Source organism: Apus apus, chromosome 6 (genome assembly GCF_020740795.1).
Source record: "Apus apus isolate bApuApu2 chromosome 6, bApuApu2.pri.cur, whole genome shotgun sequence".
In the NCBI taxonomy this organism is placed as follows: Eukaryota; Metazoa; Chordata; class Aves; order Apodiformes; family Apodidae; genus Apus; species Apus apus.
This window is the reverse complement of record NC_067287.1, coordinates 17,025,749-17,041,086: the sequence shown is the minus strand read 5'-3', so window position 1 is coordinate 17,041,086 and position 15,338 is coordinate 17,025,749. Positions and strand designations below refer to the sequence as shown.

The 15,338-nt window shown below is 57.3% G+C and overlaps 1 protein-coding gene across 4 annotated transcripts in view; it reads right to left on the bottom strand.

Annotated features, from left to right (window-relative positions):
• The window catches only part of ASIC4 (acid sensing ion channel subunit family member 4), a 29,958-nt gene that overhangs the window by 6,169 nt on the left and 8,451 nt on the right, over positions 1–15,338 (bottom strand). The window lies entirely within an intron of this gene.

The window sequence follows — 15,338 nt, the reverse complement described above, 5'->3', positions numbered from 1 at the left end:
ATGGTGACGGGCGAGGGGAGGGAGAGAAGGGGGCTGCTGCAAACACACGCCTTCCCCCAACCTCCATTCAGGAATGGAAAATTCCTCCCTGAGCCAGGCTGGGATGGAGGGGAGATGTTCCGTTACTCCAGGCAGGGTGACCTGACAGCACCCAGTGCCCAGTGCATGGTGGGCACCTGTGTCTGGATGGTGATACCCTGTCCCAGCCATGCTGTGTGAGCCCTCTCCCTGGGGATGCTGTACCCCAGCTGGTCCCCATTGTCTCTTGTCCTGGCACTGCAGCCTCCCTTGGATCCCTGCCTGAAATCCCAGAGACTCCAGTCACAGCTGCTCTGAGGCTGGGGGTCCTGCCCCACTGAGTCATAACAGTGCCAGGCCTGGGGGACCACTGCCTCCTACCAGCACTTTTTGGGATCATATGTGTACCTTGGTCCCCAATGCTGTATCCTGTATCTTTCACCCTGGAGCTGGGGATCCCAGCAGATATGGGCCCTGTGGGGCAGGAGAAATGGGGCCGTGGGGCAAGAGGAATAGAGCAGTGGGGCGGGAGGGTGCGTGGGAGCCCACCTGAGCCTGGCGGGTGCTTTGAAGTGACTCCGAGGCTGTGATCAGAGCGTGGCACTGGGGGAGAGAGGGAGGGGTGGTGTCTGTGCACTAGGCTGTCAGCACGGCTGGCGGGGCCCGACAGCCTGTCAGGGTGCCTTCAAAGCTCAGCACTGTGCTCCCCAGCAGCCTCTCATCTCCTGCTGCCACCGATCCCAGGCACCCGTCTTCAGCACCAGCCCTGCCAAGGTGCGGGCAGACCCTCGGGGGGGCCCACAGCCTTGGGACAAGCCCTGCCTCCCGTGAAGGGCAGCATCCCTGCTGCTCCATGGGAGGAGGGCAGCCATGAAAGGATGAAGAAGAAAGAAAGGAGCTCCTGCTCGCCTCAGTAGTGACTCCCAGCACCATCCGTGCTGTCGGCCTTGCTTCCTGAGCAAGGTGTGACTCTGTGACCATCCCAAGGACCTGTCCAGGATCCAAGCCGGCAGCTTGGTGACAGGCGCTGGAGGATGCCAAGCAGGTCAGGAACGGGGTTTGTCCTCAGGAAAAGGGATGGGCACGGAGGGAGGTGAGCAGAGGAAGCGGGCAGCATCTCTGACGCCCAGGAGAGGTAGAGCACTTCCCTCCCACCCTGCCAGACCCCGGCACTCCCCTACCCCTGCACCCCGGATCCCGGCGGCTGCCGAGATCCGGCGAGCCGGCGTAGCGGGGTGCCGGGGTCCAGCAGAGGGCAGCAGGGTCCCACTTCTGCACTTCTCAGGGTGCACCCTCTGTCCCCGGCACCCGTTGGCCCTAGGAAAGGACGATCCCCATGGGGAGGGAACCCCCGAGGCACTGCAGCCCTCACCACCCACGTGACCCCACATCCCAGAGTTGTCATCGGTCCTGGCATCATTCCCACCATGGCAAAAATCCGTCGTGAGCAGGAGCACTGCTGCGGGCTGCCTCCTTTCTACACCGTTGGGACCAGGCCAGTGGGTCACCCCACCCCGTGCTGAGATGTCACCCTCAGCCTGTGTGTCCCTGCACCATCCCTGGGACACGGCTCAGCCCCCCTCCACCGTGCCGGTGTGTCCGTGTGGGGCCGCTTAAGCTGGCTTGGCTTCTTGCTGAGGTTTATTGTGCCTCCGAGAGCCAGAGGCTGCCAGCCTGATAACATCAGCCCCTTGTACACATCAGGGCAGCTTTTATATTAGTTTTCTTTAAATGGAGGATGAGCTTCCCAGACTGGAGGAAATGTCATTTCTCTGAACACTTCCATCTTGTGTTGGTTCAGACATCTCTGGGCAGCATCTCAATCACCCTGGAGTGGGGTAAAGGATAAGGATGGAATACAGAGGCTGGGGCATGTTAGGACAGACAGCCTGGGGACAGGGACCACCGTTGGCCAGGGCTGAAGGAAAAGGTCCAGTGATGGCAGTGGCCTTGTCTCCTGTCCCCTGAAGCCCCGGGGAGGCAGGCATGGCTGCAGGGGTATGTGAGAAGGGCAGGGATGCCCGTGGCTGCCAGGGTGCAGAGGCCAGCTGTGAAGTTGTACTGGCGAGAGCACAGCACAGTTCTGGAGGGCTTTGCCTTTCCAGTGTGACAAACCCAATTAGGTAACAGTGAGTGTATGCAGAGGAGGAAGAGCAAAAGGAAGGGCAGAGGAGATCTGGCCTGTACTGGGAACATTATTTCCTCCTTACAGCTGATCCAGAAAAGTGCCTTGCAGGGCTGGAGCACATGTGTGCAGCCAGGGATAGTGCCTGAGGAACCCATGGGTGCCACAGCCTCAGGGCTGGGATGGAAGGGCTCCCGCATTGCATGTCGATCTCCCCACTCAGCCAGCACACACCGGCATCCCCACGCCATGCTCACATGCAGGGGAGACCCCATTAGGGAGGTAATTTTTCAACATGATTCCTCATTTCCCTGATCTCTGCTGTGGAGACATGCTGACCTTGACAGAAATAGCTGCTTGCCTTCTTGGCAGGCAGATCCCAGCCAGAGATCACAAGAGGCCCTGGCATCCTCCTCCCTGCCCCACACAGCTCCAGGACCCTCAAGTCCCTTTCACCTCCCTGGGGCTCACCATCCCCTGCATCCCCCTGCTGCAGGAACCCCATGGGAGCAAGGTGCTGACCTCCAGCATCCTCACACCAGCTCATGCCAGAACACCTATGAGCATTGGGGGCAGAAGAACTAGCCCCACACATTCCCAGTCCCCCATCCCTGTTGCTGCCAGTCTTCTATGCCAGCCTCCAGCTGACCCCAGCTCATGCAGGTATTTCTGCAGCTTACACGGCTCCCCACGGTATTTAGCCTCTGGAAGACGACGTTAAACATTGCAAGCAGCAACAAATCCTGATTGCTCTGAGGAGACAAGAGGCTGCTCTAAGCTTCCAGCCAAACATTTTCATGTGAGGGAAATGAGCTGCAGTGATACCTATAGACCCTTTCATATTAATTTTAATAGAAGTGTTTAATAGAATTATTTAATATAAGTGTTAAAGTAAAATAAAGCCTTTTGGAAACCTGCTGGAGTGAATCTATCTCATAACAATAGACTATTGTTTATGGAAGATTACTAGCTCTGAAGTTATGTGTTGTGAAGTTTTGTTCCTGTGTTCCTGAGAAAGTGATAGGGCTCCAGACTTGTTATGAGAAGTGGTAGAGAAGTGGCACCAGGAGCACCACCAGGTATCGATATTTAGTCTGCCTCAGTATACCCAGCTCATGGGACTGAGTTACTGGTAAAGCTCGTGACACCCAGCTGCAAAACTTGGCCCCTTCACTGAGCAATGCTCATGTTTGGAAGTAAAATACGCAGGAAGTTTTAATAATCTATTGCGCACACATAAAGAAAATGTAAATATCACAAGAAGTTTTAAAATATTTTGCTTTTCTTCTGAGAACTGTGATTAAAAGGTCTATATAAGTTTAACATTGTAAAACAGGGTTTATGCATGACTTCAGAAGCTATTCCTCATGCATCCAGCACTGCAGTAAAGAATGCCTGCTTTCTAAAACTCTTACACGAGCCTTAGAGAGTTCTCTTTGGCTGGATTTTACGGTACCAGCACCATGTCCTGCTCCTGCATGCGGGGGTCACCCAGCCCTGTTCCCATGTCCCTGCTCACACATGCTCTCTGGGGCATGCAGCTGGCAGGCAGATGCTGGGCATGGGCACACCACGCAGGAGTGAGGGATCCAGCATAGACACACCCGTGAGAACAATCACTGGGGCATGATGGGGATGAGGACAGAGATGGGAGGATGCTGGAGTCCTGCCCAACTTGGTCTTGGTGGGGAAATAAGTACAGGGGCAACCTTGAGAGTAATCTTTGGATACTCCAGCCCAGAGAGCAAATTAGCATGGACAGGGCTGTGGTATAAAAGAAAGCAGCCTCCAAAACTGGAAATGCTGCTTCCTGAGTGAGTGCAGGCAGCTGGAGACACAAGGATGCCCCTGGCCAGGAGACACAGCACAGGAGCTGGGGCCAAACTGGGAAGACAGTGGTAGAGCTGGGACAATGATGCAACCCTGTATGCTGTCTCTGGCTCTGCTCCTGCCTCTTGCTGCCACCACCCAGACCCTGGAGCCCAGCTCTGCTGGAGCCCCTCCCCATGCCCCTGGCCCCCCATTGCACCCCCCCAGCTGCCTGTTCTCTCTGCGCTGCTCAGCCAGGCCTGCCTGGTGCCCCGGGAGGGAAGCTGCAGCGCTGACGCCAGCATTGCAACTGCCCGGGATATGAGATCCGCTTGGATTCAGCAATTTCAACTCATTTCAAGCCCGATTCTGCAGCAATTTTCTGAGCCAGTGGGATGTTTTCGCCTCTGCAAACGTCCCTTCTCATGCACGGTTGCACCATTTCCCTTTCTCACTCCCAGGAGGGGTTGGGCAATGGTGCCAGTTTGGCTCAACCCCAGCTCCGGCAGCAGCACAGCCACCCCCACCCAGCGGCAGCCCCTCGGCACAGCCCCCTGCCCATTGCAGAGCTGCTGGGATGGCTCCTGCTGGATGCAGCCCTGCTTGTGGAGGCTGGGGCTGACTTCTCCATGGAGCACCGGGCACAGCAGGATACTTTTGGCCCTGAGTAGGGCACACCAGCTCTGGTCTGGTCTTTTTTTCCCCTATACTGTGAAATGACAAGCTCTGGAGCATCCTTTGTGGTGCCCCAATCTGTTTCCTTGGGAGGGGGAAACAATGGGGTGGCAAGGGGACCAGGGGATGCTGCGATGACATCCTGGAGGGGCTGAGACCCCTCCTGCTACCACAGATACATGCCTTTCTCTTTGCCAGAGGCCACCTCGTGTCAGCTGAGCCCCCTTGGCCAGGCCTGAGACAATAGTGGAGATGCAGACACACAGGGTTGGCAGAGCCCCTCTTTTGCCAAGCAGGCTTACTGCAGGAATACCAAGTGCCCAGCTGTGCTGTGGGCTGTGCCATCAGCCAGGCAGAGCAGCAGAAGGCACCCAAACCCCAGTGAGAGGCAGGGTGAGCAGGTCACTGCCAGGCTGGTGCATCAGGGCCAGCAAGCAGCCCAGTGTCCCCCAGGAGTGGGCAGGATCCAGACCACGGCTCCCTGCTCCTGGCAGGTCAGGAGAATGGGGATGCAATGCATGTCAGAGGAATGCACCACACAGGCAAGGATACTCTCCCAGTACATCTGCCCAATGCTGCCAGTGACATCAGTAAAGCAGGGGGACATTGGCACTATCCTGTTTTCAGGAGCAGCACATCCAAACTCATGTGGTCGGGGAAGGAGCTCTTTTGCGAGACATTGCCCCAGGAGTCCTGAACTGGCCATGCCAGGAGCCAGAGGGAGCCACGATACCAGTGCCACATGGATCCAGGGTGGCTGTGACATGGACGTGAGGGGCTGGCGATGCCAGGTCCTCACCTCTCAGCCCTGCTGTGCAGACATGGCAGCACACAGCTGTCTCCAGTAGCAGAGCAAGTGTCATCACAAAGTTGTGGTTTCCTCTCCCACTGCTCCTGAGGGCAATTTGCCCCAGAATCCCATTCAGCTCCCCATTCCCAACCTAAATTTATTCATGGTCAGTTTGTACCATTTGTTCTCCTGCCAGCATTGTCCCTTCACTGAAATAGCTCCCTTCCCTCCCTTGTGTATACTCCCTTGATGTATTTATAAACAGCAATCCCATCCCTTTGCAGCCTTCAGCCTGCCAGCCTGCACGTGCCAATCCCTCCTGGATTCTGATCCCGATTTGGGCTCTGCTCACTGGCACAGCCCAGCTGCCTGGCATGGCATCTGCTCCATCTCCCTAGCAGGTTGCTTGGACACTGCTCTGGCAAGGTCTCCAGCCCACACAGATGCCTGACTGCCCTCTCCATCTCACAGTGGCCATGGGGCAGCATCCCAGGGCTAACGTGCTCCCTGCAGATTTCCAAGTGGCTTGTGCTTTCATATGGTTTGCTTGCACTAAGCGCTTTAAAGCATCCACCAAAAGATGAAGTGCTGGGGTTGCTGGTGGAGGGAGAAGGTGTGCTGCAGTGCTGGACAGGGGTGCAGAGTGACAGGGGAGTAGGAGCTGGGAAGGTCACTTCAGCCTGTCAGCAGCCAGCAAACCCTCTCTGAGATGCTGAGTGTGCTGCCTACTTTCCTTGATCTCTCCCTAAGAATGTGGGCTGGGTGCTGAGGTTGCAGAAGGATTCTGCTTCTGATTCCCTTGAGAGGAAGATGGGGAAAGGCTATGGGGCAGAGCCAGGAGGTGCTCAAGGTCCCCACAGGAAAGATGCACTAAAGCTGCACCCCCAGATGTACCAGAGCAAGATTGCTGAGCTGCTAACACCCTCCCTGGCCTGGGTTTGGACTGTACTGAGCTGTTATGCTGCCATCACTCTGTGCACCCTCCAGCACTCTCCAGCTGGCTTCCCATCCTCAGACACCCCCCGCGCCAGGCACACTGCCACTGGGCACGCAGCTCAGCACACTATGGGTAAGCACTGGGATGAGCTGCAGCTCAGCCTCGCTGCTGCAAACCCAACAAAGCACACACATACACAGAGAACAATTGTTAAGGTTTTGGGTTGAGGGTTCCTCTTGGCTGCTGGAGGAGACCCAGTGCCACACATGGTGCTGTGCAGACACAGCCAGTCCGTGCCGCTTGGCCCCAGGTCCAGGGAAGGATCCAAGGAGCTGTGGTTTCACTCAGGGATGTAGCACTGAGCCCATCCATCCTGGAGACTGGAGGAAGCAGAGAACATCAAGGCTACCTGAAAGTGGGGTATGTGGGGCCCCTGGGGCTCCTTTGTGGAGCTTGGGCAACCTCAGCCCTCTGCCTGCTGTCACCTCTCAGGGACCCCGCGGCTGGAGGACGTTCCCTGCCCTGGAGGTACATCAATGCCTCCGCACGGTGCTGGTTGGGTGCTGGCGGCATTTGGCTAAGGGACAGCGGCAGATCCTGGGTGCCAGAGGCCCTGCTTTGTCGGGGGACTCCGGGGGGGGGGGTGCAGCCCCCTGCCCCGCAGTCCCCGCTGCTCTACCCCCACCCCCCAGACCCCCCAGCGCAAGCAGATGTCTCCAGGCAGCCCCATCCCCGAGGACCCCTGCTCTTTGAAAGCATCCGTGCGGGGACGGCTGCGCCACTCGTCCCCAAAGGGTTAACAAGCAATTTCCTTTGCTGACAGCTCGGAGACCGTTCACTATCGACTGCGGGAGAATAAGAGGGGAGAAGCAGAGAGATAAAAAGGCAGCAGAGCTGGTACCGCCTGCTTAATCCCAGCGTTTAATCTGCTGGGGCAGCGCAGGCAGCCTTATCTCGCCGTCCTTCTGCTGCTCCATCTCATTACGGCTCCCACGGCTGCGCGGCCGGCTCGCCATGAGATGCGGGAGCTGAGCCGGGGAGCGCTGGCCCGGGGCTGCTGCCAGCCCGCCTCGCTCGCCAGCCCCCGCCGGGCTGACGGACGCACGCTGGCACCCCGCAGCCCCCCCGCTGCCCAGCCCGATCGGGGCTGCTGCACGGGGTGGGGGACACTCACACACACACACACACACACACACTCTGCACCCACGGAGCCTGCTGTGTCACACATGGCACTGCTCACACCTGGCACTGTCACACAGCCTCGGGGACACACTGCCAGTGAGTGTCACACACGAACATCCACACATTTCCTGGTCTTTGCCCCCTTGCATGTACTCTGGTGGTCCAACCTCCACAATGCCCAAGCCTGCATGTGTGGGTGGAGGACGTAGGGCTCCATGAGACAGTGTGTGTAGGACACAGCAGGGCCAAGACAGCAGGCAGGGCAACACCACCTCATCCTGCATGTCCCCCTGCCCCCATCCTCACCTATCCAGGAACTTCCCTGCTGAATGCCAGAGCAGCTCTGCTCTCTGCTCACATCACCAGGCACACCATGAACAATGTCACCGGGTAACCCCCAGCCTGGCCCTAGCAGCTCCTGTAGCTGCAGGGCAGGGGTGTGCAGGAGGGCGGGCTATCACCAGGGAGCTGGCAGGTGCTGGCACAGGCACGGTCCCTCCAGCCATGGCATTTATCTGTGAATCTGCAGCAACTGACACGGTGCAGATGAAGCCTCCACACTAGCTGGGTTGTCAAAGGGGTTATCCTGCTGCCTACAGATGGATTTACACTGATAAGATTTATTGTCACCGTGGCTGAGGTGCTGCCAGAGCTTCACTGTCTCCTCCTTTTGCAAGGCTATGCCACCTGCCTAGGGGTGCCATGAGACCATAAGCAGCACCTCACTGAGTGGCTGCCAGCAAAGCATGTCCCCAGATGGAGGAGAGCTGGGCATGACCCTCTGCTCCCCACTGTCAGGTCTGATGGGTCCCCTGTCCACCCATCCCAGGGTGCCTCACCCAGCCTTTCCCCACAGCAGTAGGATGCAGGGGAATGTTTGTCCCCAAGCTGACCAGTCTGAGCAGAGCACACATCTGTGCTGCCAGAGATTTGCTGATGGTGCTGGCAGCACAGCTCCTGTCACAGCTCGGCGGCTTCGCAGCTCTCCTGCACGGTGCAGGGCAGCTGGGACTCGTGGGGCTGCAGACGCAGCCTTGTGTGGAGCTACTGCAGGCAGGACAGTCTGGGCAGAGAGTGGGGAGAAGCCCCCCAACCTGCAGCCTGACCCTGGCACCACATGGGAGGCCAGCAGGGTGGCTATTGGAGGCAGGGGCTTGTGAACCCCATGACCCAGTGTGACATGGGGTGGGAATATTTCAAAAAGGGGAATTTAGCTCCAAGGCACCCTGCTCTGCCCCAGTCACTCACCCACACCCTGCTGCCTGTGCCCCTTCCCCCCTTCCACCGTGGTCCCCAGCGCTGATTTCCCTGGGGCCAGCAGGGATTGCCCTGAGCCACCTGGTGCAGCCAGGCAGGGGCTGAACCAGGCTAAATCCCTGAGCAGTGTGAGGAGCCACCTGCCAGCATCCCCCTCTGCCCCCAGAGTCACCGCATAAGCCCTGCACAGCACTTCCACCACTCTGGTCCATCCCAGCTCCCGCCTCTTTCCTTTCTTTTCCCTTCCAGCTGCTGACCCTTTGACAGTGCTGGGGGCTCCGCTCTGCCCGCCAACATGAATTCGACCCCAGCATGTCAGAATTTAAGGAAACAACATGCAAATGAACAGATCGAGCCCGGCTGCATCCTCCTCCCCAGGGCCAGCTCGGGGTGCTGGGAGTGCTGGGGGGCCAGTCGGGGTGATGGTGAAACTGGCCAGCACATCAGGAGCCTGAGTGAAGTGGGTGATCACAGCCCAGCGGGAAAGGGCTCGTTAATAGCTGAGCCCTTTTAGTGGAGATTAGGGAGCTGCACGGCTTTGATCTTTGATTGCCAATTTGCATCTTGAAGGCGCTGGGACCTCATCCAGCCTCAGCGCAACCCTTTGTGGTTATCTTGTGGCTAATGGATTTGTTCTTAACGCCGGAGCGTGCAGGCTAAAGGCTGATTAAACCCTCTCCGCGGCGCTAAATCAATGGAACAAACATGATAGGGGTTGGCTTTCCCCAGCCTGCACGCTGCTGGGCGGAGGGGCTGATTGACAGAGCCCCTGCACCCTCGTGCTGGGAGGGGCTCCCTCTGTGGGGCTTCCCAGCAAGGGACGAGGTGTAACATCATGGTCCCTATCCCCGTAACCCCTTCCTCTGCTCACCATGCAGGTGGCAATGACCCAGGGGTTCTCAGGACTCCCAGGGCAACTGCCCCTCCTGGATGCTTGGGCCCCATTGCCCTGATGCTGGTCTTCAGCATCTGCAGGAACTCCCCAGTCCCTTCCCAGCTCCCACGGCTTGCTATGGGTGCAGGGACATGTCCTGGCAGGGTTGAGATGGGACAACTGTCCCTGCAGCTGGGGGACTCCTTCCCCCTCCTCATGTCCCCTTTGTCCCCCCACACACTGGGGAGCAGCACTAGCAGCTCCCATCTAATCTGTCCTCCTGATCATCCCCCCTTTCCTCTGCTCTGAGCTAGTGCTCCATTCCCAGGACCGTGTGCTGCCTGCAGCAGCTTATACATCACGTGCTGTGAGCAGCAGTATCTGTGCACCCTTTCCATAATGCCCATGGTCTCCACTGCATGCTGAGCTTCAGGAAAATGTAGTTCCCACTACATCTGCAGGCAGCATTAAGAAAGGGGACAAACTGCACCCTACCCACAGATATCCTGGGAACAAATGGACCCCATCCCACCGGCTGCCTGTGGTGGGCACCTGGGGATGTGAGCTGAGCACCCGAGATGGGCAGAACTAAGGTTTTGGGGACTAAGACTGTGGGGAGGAGAGTTGTCTGACTGCAACCTGGGAAGAGATGGTCTGACAGCGTTTTGCACCCTTTTTTTTTTTTTTTTTTTTTTTTTTTCAGAGCTCATGGCATCTTCCCAGTTGAGGCTGCCTACAGATCTGGTGGCATTTAAGTGACAGAAGACCCAGGTTGGGACCCTGCTCCAGGATCTGAGCTGCCTGTGCTGGAGGGTGGGTGAGACGTGACCAGTGCCTTGCTGGGGACCAGTCCATGGGGAGGTGGTGCTGGGACCAGCCTCGCTGGCCCTGGGCTGTGCCCATGCCAAGTTCAGCCCTGGCAAGCAGTGGCTGCCCTCATGGCATGGAGCCAGTGGGATCACATGCTGAGATTCCCATCTGCAAACCTCACTATTGAATCTTCTCCCCTCTGCCAATATTTGCCAAGTGCGGGAGATAAAGTAGCTACAAAAGTCATAAGTGCCTGCATTTCAATTCACTTGGGCTGGCAGCAGAGGGGTGTCCTGGCAGACTGGCAGCCCCTGGGGTGGTGGGGCCCTGAGAGCTCAGCCCCCGAAGCCCCCTGCCCTGGCTCCCACACGAGCAGCCCCTGTGCCCTGCATGAAGCAGTGCAAGGAGAGCCAGGACCCCTCCACACTGCCACAACACCTCTGCCTGCCTGGGATGGATGCTGCTGCCACTGACACTGCTGCCTGTGCCACCCTGCCACAGGCCATCAGCACAGCCCCTCTCCTGCCCTCACTCCTACCTCTGCACCAGGACATCCATCTTCGTCCATCAGGATCTCCCCTGCAGCCCCCAGTGCAGCACCAGCTCATTCCCTCCGGTACTGCCCCATGCCAGCCATGTCACCCCAGTGTCCCCAGCTATGACCACCCTGCCCTGCCTGGACTATGCAGCCCCTTTCTCTCCCTTGCTCCAGGCTGCCTGTGCAGTCTCTGCAGCCATCCCTGAGCAGGTGAGGCAGGACACTTGCCAAGATACAGCTGGAGGAGAAGCCCAGAGCGTTATCAGCCCAGGGAGTTAATTAAGGTCATGTCAGGTGATAAAGAAACAGGATGTCAGAGCAGCAGCAGCACAGGGGAGTCAGAGCCTGAAAAAATCCCTCTGAAGAGCAACTCCACTGAGATATGATCAGCCAGAAACTCTAGGATAGAGTAGCTGCTGTAGATGCATGTGCAGGATCTCCAAGGATGGTACCACACATGCTGGACCCTTGTCCAGTAAGGGGTCAACTGGGAATGGGGATGGAATGGGATGGGATGGTGCAGGCAGGAAGCCTGGCTGTGGTATGTCATGGCTGGTCAGAGAGACCTGGCTGAGCAGCCCAACCTCGTGAGCAAGCTCATGAAGTGTGGGGTAGAAGAGTAGATGATGAGATGGACTGAGAACTGACTAAACAACAGAGCTCAGGGGGTAGTGATCAGTGGTGCAGAGTCCAGCTGGAGACCTGTAACCAGTGGAGTTTCCCAGGGGTCAGTGCTGGTTTCAGTCCTGTTCAACATCTTCATCAATGACTTAGGGGTAGAGTGTATCCTAAGTTTGCTGATGATATGAAACTGGGAGGATTGGCTGATTCACTGGAAAGCTGTGAAGCCATCCAGCAAGTTTTGGACAGACTGTAGAGCTGGGCAAAGAGGAACCTATGAGGTTCAACAAGAATAAGTGTAGAGTCCTGCACGTGGGAAAGAATAACACTGTGTACGAGTAGAGATTAGGAGCTGACCTGCTAGAAAGCAGCTCTGTGGAGAAGGACCTTGGAGTCCTGGTGGACAAGAGGTTATCCACGGGGCAGCAATGTGCCCTTGTGGCCAAGAAAACCAATGGTATCCTGGGGTGCACTTAGAAGAGTGTGTCCAGCAGGTCAAGGGAGGTTCTCCTCCCCCTCTACTCTGCCCTAGTGAGACCACACCTGGAGTATTGTGTCCAGTTCTGGGGTTCCCAGTTCAAGAGAGACAGGGACTTACTTGAGAGAATCCAGCAGTGGGCTACAGGGATGAATAAGGGACTGGAACACCTGTCTTATGAGGAAAGGCTGAGAACTGGGGCTGTTTAATCTAGAGAAGTCTGAGAAGGGATCTTATGAATGTATACAAACATCTGAAGGGTGGGTGTCAAGGGCGGGTGTCCTGTGATAGGACAAGGGGCAACGCATGCAAACTGGAACACAGGAAGTTCCACCTCAACATGAGGAAAAACTTACTACTGTAGAGGGTTAAAGAGCACTGGAGCAGGCTGCCCAGAGAGGCTGTGGAGTCTCCTTCTCTGGAGACTTTCAAGACGCTTCTGGATGCACTTCTGTGTGACCTGCCGTAGGTGGTCCTGCTCTGGCAGGGGTGTTGGACTTGATGATCTCCAGAGGTCCCTTCCAACCCCTAGCATTCTATGATTCTATGCTTCTCCACTCCTGTGCTTGCACAGGAGCAACAGCCCCGATGTGACCACCACCATGCTGGCAGGGCAGGAATTTCTGTGAACCTCTGCCCATAATTAGCACATGTAATTGCTGACAGTCTCTGATTAGTAAGACCTCAGAGCCAGGCACGCCAGGCTGCTTGACAGCTCTCATGCTGTTCCTGCCTCAGACTGTTCATCTCCCTGCTCAGTACTGGCCTTGTCCCCTGAGCCAGGCAGTGCCAGGGGTTTGAGAGATCAGGGCTGGCCTGGCACAGCATGGCACACAGGATTGGCTGGATTTGCACAGTGCCCTCAGTCCTGAGTTGCCCAGAAAAGTGAGCTTCTCTGTGCCCTTTCCAAGGGCAGCAACAAATGCTATGTTGGCCCTGCTTCCGCTGTGGGTGTCACAGCCCTTGATTTGCCTCCCTGTGGGTGCAGACACAGGTGTCAGAGCATGGGGATGTACAGGGTGTCACTGTCCCCTGGGGGTAACAGACTGGTGAGATACCCCTGTGCAGCAGAGCACAGCACCTCACCACAGCCACTGACGCTGCTGACAGCCACTCCTGGCCCCATGACCCTGTGGGGACCATGACCCTGCAGATACAGCCGAATACAGGAGGAGACACAAGCATGTCTCCTGCCCTGTGGCTGCCCTCCACAGCTACTGTCACCTATGTGCCTCATCTGTGCCTGCCCACAGCGCCTGCAGCACCCGCTGCTCAGCCTACCCTGGGGACACAGTGGACATGGCCACTAATTGTTGTCCACTGTGACCAGGGCTGAGGGGCTGTTGCCTGACTGAAGCTGCCCAGATGAGCTGACTGGTTCAATCAGAGCCCTGTGGCCCTCCAACACACTGGGCACCAGGAATTAAACTGCTAACGAGCTGCTGGCTGGGGGGCCGGCAGTTAGTGATTAATCAGGGGCTCTGCTCTGACAAGGTGTGTGTCTCCTCTCCCCTCCTGCCCTGCACATCCCAGGGGCTGGTGGCTGGCAGTGGGCCAGCTAGTCTCCCAACCCTGGCTCCCTGCTTGCCCAGCCACTGTGGGCAGAGGATAGCACAGTTTTCCAGCCCAACCCTGCTCCCCAGCACAGAGAAGGGTCCCCAGCCCCTGTGCTACTGGGACACATCACCCACAAGTCCTCCCAGCCTCTGGCTTTCCTGCCTTCCCCCATCCCTCCTCTTGAGCTTGCCTTCCTGGTGCTGCAATCAGGAGGGCACCTTTTGTCCTGCTAGAAGAAAACCTGTTGAGTCCAGCCCAGTTTAGCTGGCCCTTAACAGCCATTCAGGTGCAAAGCGTGCCCTGGCTTGCATCCACACCTGGAGAGGGGTTTGATGAGCTGGGGTGCCTCCGCCAAGAGCCCCCCCACCGGTGCAGGAGCTGCTGGGTAGCACCGGCTGTGCAGGCAGCTATGTTCCCCAGGGACAGGGCAGGCACATGCAGGAGCCCCCTGTCCCAGCAGGGCAGGGTGCAGGTCCAGCCCCCTGCCACACGGTGCCATGTGCCCTGGCTCAGCGGTGTGTCTGTCCTCACCTCGGGCACGGCGATGCAGCCGTGGGCCGGCGGAGCCGGCAGTGCCGGGGCACGGCTCAGAGCACCGGGGGAAGGTTTTGCAGCGTAAGCAGGGGACAGCCACCCGCAGAACCGTGCCGGGAGCTGCAGGGAAGCTGCTCAAGCACAGACCTGACTCTGCTCCCCCGCTGGGAAGCTCTGGCTGGCTTTCCTCCCCGTAGCAGCCCTTGCAGAGTTAGGATGTGGCAGAGGTGTTGGCACCTGGGAGAAAAAGCCAGCAACCGGCAAGCAGCAGGTTAGAGAGATGCATGTTCTCCCCTACTGCGCGATTAATCATGAGAGGTTTTTCCTCCTTTCGTGCATGAAACAAAATTTGGCAGGGCATTCTGACCACAGGGACTTGCTGCTTGCTCTCCAGTAAAAACTCAGCCACATCTGGCAAAGAAATAACTTGAGTGCATCTCTGTCTGTGCAGGTGGGGAAAAGCAATGCCAGCCCAGGCAGGAAAACTCAGTGGGGCTTGGTCCAAAGCTCCCTGTGCAGTGAGAACCTTCAGCCATATGTTCCTGGTGTCTGCCCCCCACCCCAGCCCCCACCACACACCTGGCCCTGCTGCTCTTTCGGCACCATTGTTGTCACTGCGTGCAGGCCCTGTTAATCCAGTCCTAGACATATAAATGTCCAGGCAGCCATGTCCATCCCCTGCCAGCTGCCTGGATGCTGGCAGAAGCCCCTGCAACCCTTGCTTGGGCTCTTCTCCCAACCCTGTCTGCCTCCCCCAACCTGCTCCATTCCCCAGTCTGACTGGAGCCTTAGCCCATCCCTTCCCACAGCAAGCCCAAGCCTCCACAGCAGCGTTCCAGCTATTTGTTATTGGAAAAAGGGGGGAATACGATTTTTGACAATTATTGTTTTTTCCACCTGACTGGCTGCAAACTTGTTAATTTTTTTCTTTAATGTGTGAACAGTGTCGACGGCAGCTGCATGTGAAATGACTCGACGCCCTATCTGCGGGTCCCTGGCTGCCTTTCAGCACTTGCACCGCAAACATTGCCTTCTATAAATAAAGGCCTATATCTCATCAATGGCAGAACAGCAGAGCTTTATATAGTCGTCTTACATAAAACCGTCTCTCTTTATGGGCTTCAAACCATTTG